The sequence below is a fragment of the Octodon degus genome, unplaced genomic scaffold, assembly GCF_000260255.1.
Source record: "Octodon degus isolate 3935 unplaced genomic scaffold, OctDeg1.0 scaffold00090, whole genome shotgun sequence".
In the NCBI taxonomy this organism is placed as follows: Eukaryota; Metazoa; Chordata; class Mammalia; order Rodentia; family Octodontidae; genus Octodon; species Octodon degus.
Genome location: NW_004524666.1, coordinates 4694807 through 4699173, shown reverse-complemented (window position 1 = coordinate 4699173; position 4367 = coordinate 4694807).

The window sequence follows — 4367 nt, the reverse complement described above, 5'->3', positions numbered from 1 at the left end:
ACCACTAGGAAGAATGTATGCAATGTGTTAATTATTGAAACTGTCCTACCAATTTGATTTGAAACTGTCTCATTGCTATTTGTTTATCAATAAAATTACAGGGAAAAAAAAGAAGAAAATAAACCTGGGACCAGAAATCCCATTCAAACCAGCTATTCTCCTACTGGAAATTTTCCCAAAGGAACTGAAAACGTCATATCATAGTGATATATATGCACCTATGTTTATAGCAGCACAATTTGTGATAGCCAAATCTTGGAAACAATGAAGATGCCTGTCACCTGAGGAATGGATGAAAAATACGTGATATTTTTATACAATGGAGTATCACTCAGCTATAAAAAATGATAAACTCCAAAAAATTTTAAAAATAATAAAACACATTTATGATTTAAAAACAAAAAATCAAATTCACATTCTTTAAAATGCATTTTCCAATGGCTCACACCTTTCCCTCTGTATCATCATTACATCTGCTTATAAGGTAAAATTATCATCCCTTTTCATAAAGGTCCTGGTGATTACTATAGTTATTGGCATATGGTAAATGAATAGAAATAATTTGACTTATAGTGGTATATTAATTTGGCAATAGGTGCTATTCAAATACTTCAGTACTTCTGAAGTTTAAACTATTTCTAACTCCTTTCTCTGAATTTTGATTACACAGCATGGCCTTGTTATTCTCTACATACTCATAGATGTTAATAGAGTCATTTCTCAGTGTCTGTTGGTGATTGAGTCTATAACTCACTGTCAATATCCAAATGGGAAGGTGTTCAACTTTCTTAGATAAAGTGAGTTAGTATTTGTGTGAAACCTACACAGATACTCTCAAATACTTTAAATTATTATCTCTAGATTACTTATAATACTTCTATGAATAATTGCTATAATGTATTATTTAGGAAATAATGAAAAGATAGGGTCAGCCAAATAGCTCAGTGGATTAAAGCTCCTGAAAGCAGGTGCAGGGGCCAGGGGTTCGATCCCCAGGCCTGCCACACTGGCCCCACCCTTGGGTCATGCTGACATTGCAAGTGACACTGGACGTGGTGGCACACACCTGTAATCCCAGCTCTTGGGAGGCTGTAAACAGGTGGATCACTATGAGCTGATCTAGTAGTGAGACCCTGAACACCCTGTAGACCCTTCCCTAAAATACAAAAAAGAAAAAAGAAAGAAAAGAAGAGAAAATATAAAGGTGTATATGTTCAGGATACATATGTGTCTGTATGAATATTTTCCATTTATGGCAACAGAGCCCACAGACATGGAACCATAGATGCCAAATTATGACTGTAGTTTTTCCCTACCTATGTGGAAAGGAGAGAGTTCTGGGGGTCTGTATGCAAGACAGTAAGGCCTCCAAAAGGAATGTACATAAGAGAGTTTAGGGTTGGCTAACCAGTGGTGCTTTTACAGAAAGCCTGTACCCTCCCAATTCTGAAGTAGATGACTATAGTAAAGATAGTCCCCTAGTTTAAAAAAAATTCTCAACTTAAGAAAATGTAGAATAAGAAGAAAGCCATGCCTCCAGAGATGTTTGGAACAGTAGGAGAAGTGTAGCTGAGTTGAAAATGCAAATAAGTTAGAAGACACTGCATGTTAGAATGAAAGTTGAATTAAATTGTGTGCATCTATATACTATATGCTCATACCAGAAAGGACTTTTTGCCAAGGTGAATTTATAACCTGTGTGTCAATGAAATCCAGTCTTTTGATGATAGATGGAATGCTGTATATATGAATGAAGAATGTGCTAAAAGTAAGAACAGTAAATGGCAATCTTCTGACTTACCGTACATGTCACTGGAAAGAGTGATTATTTCTCACAAGTAGAGGTGAAGTCAGGGACTATCATGGTCTGCCTTTAAGTGGTTTTGTTCTTTTCTTCCACATCCACTAACATGATTAAATAATGATTTGGCTCGGAAGAGTCTTGAGCTTGGTGGCTACAAGTTCATTCCCAGTCAAGTTGGTAAATGTCCCAGGATTCAGCTTTAGAGAAGCACAGAGATAAGGAAAGAACCACTACATCAGAAGCAGAAAGGGCCACCCCTGTCCAGGGAAAGTTGAGACCTCAAGGAAGAGGGCTTTACCAGACAGAAGGATAGTCCAATCCTGTCTTCACAGTGTGTGGCATGGGCTCAAGTAAGTCCTGGGCAAGTACTGCAGGAATCTCTCTTAAGGGAGCCTACTTAGAAACCCTGTCTATCTGAAGAAGATTCATGGCTCAATGGAAGCTCTCAGTCATATCACCAGGTAAATAGTATCAGGCGATATCCACAGTATGGGCAGGCAATTCTCAGGTGGTGGTTGATCTGGGTCTTCCATGTATACTTCTGTTCCAGCATTTCAGTGAAGAAACTCCAAAGGCCTAATAAGCCAATCCTTGGGACCTCAGAAGTGGCAGAAAGGTATCTTTTCACCAGAAGAAACAGAAAGTTAGCATGACCTAAGGTCAAAAAACCTCAGAAAGAGTGATTATCTGAATGTCTTCTTCCCACCTCGTCCTCAGCTTCCTCCTCCTCCTTTCTTTCCTCTTTCTCCTCCTCCTTCCTTTTATCCTTCAGTTTTCCCTTCCCTTCCCCTTTCTTACCCCCTCTTGCCCTTTTCCCTTCCCTCCTCCATGCCCATTCTTTCTTCCCCTATTAGTTTACCACTGAAAGTCACACTTACTGGGCTGGGGAGATAGGTTGGAAGTCTAAGTGCCTGTCTGGCAAGCGCAAGGACCCAGGTTCAATCCCCAGTACCACATGCTGTCCTGCCTGGGAACTCTGGGCACCATGTTGGCCACTGAAACTGGGCGAGGTGGCGCATACCAGTAATCACAGCACTGGGGAGCCTGAGACAGCAGGATCACTACTAGTCTGAGCTGCATAGTGAGACCATGGAGACCCTGTGCCAAAAGAAATAAATATTTTTAAAAAGTTACACTTGCTGAACTTTCATTGCATTCAGTGTTAGATTTAAGGTTCACAGTGTTTATTGTCAGATATTTGTTCACAAGTTCCCCTTGCTTCTAAATAAACCAGTCTCAGGAGAAAACAGGTATTCAGCATATGTCAACTAGTTTCTCTCTCCCTATTTCTGTCTCTCCAATCTGTATTCTTGATCTAACATATTACACCAGCTGATCATTTTAAGTGTAAAATGCGTTGGGCGAGAGCCTTGTTTCCAGATGAGGAAACTAAAACTTAAAGAAGGTAAATAACTTGCTCAAGGTTCCACAGTGTACTGGAGAAAGGGTTTGAAGCCAGGACCCTCATCTAGCCATAATCATGCTCATTCCTCGAGAATTGCTAACCTTCTGTAAAACAAAGAATACAAATGCCTTTGTGTTAGAGAAGAACCTTATGATCTGACAATGTAATATTCTATGGGGAGGGATTTTTTTCTCATTTTATACACTTTCATTTACATCCTGTTTAATAAATAAAAATTGTTGGGGACCAGGCTACATAAGAGACTGCGGGGATGGGGGTCCAGCTGCATTACTTAAGCCCTGCAGTCCCGAGGTCAGTGTGCTCTTGCTTCAGGAACATGGAGGTATAGGAAGATTTGTGCCTTTGGCAATGGGCTAAATGCTGATAACCCAGCACTTCTGAAGCAAGAGAGCACCTGCTGAGGACAGCGGCCAAAATACAGGCATCCAGGTATAAGGGAAATCAGGTTCCTCATTAATTTTTCCCTTATCTCCTCATTCTCTATAGCTGCTATTCCATGAAACTCATGCTAAACCTCCTCCTGTGATTCTTGCTAATAAAAGTAGGTCAAATATGAGATTGATATTCTTGTCCTCCCTGTAACCCCTTGTACCTTAACTTTTGTCTATTGCCTTTCTTTATTCCCCACCATCCTCCGCTTTGGTATCCAGGGCTCTGATCAGCACCTGGTAACAAATGAAGTCAAATCTTGTCCTACTATCAGAATGCTAGGGTTTGACAAGATAATGAGATAATCTCAGTTTATAAGCCTCTCTTAAGAACTTGCTTTAGATTTTTCAAAGATGGATTCTAAGACTAACCTTAGAGTTAGTTTTTAGAACTAACATTACTTACTCACAAATGGGTACAGTTTATGTGTGGTGGTATAGCTTTCCTTTCCCCTTGGAAAATCTAAATGATGGAAGGGGTGAATAAAGCAGTTTACAAGGTAACTAAGGACTATAAAATATATATAAAAGAAGTATACTAGAAAAATATCTAGATTTTTATTTCATATTATATGCATGATGATCAACTTTTTTACTGACATCATTTTATTAGCAATATGAGGCCAGAGAGATAGCTTGGCAGAAACTGCAAGGGCCTGAGTTCAATCCCCGGTTCCGCCAAAATAAATAAATAAATAAATAAATAAAT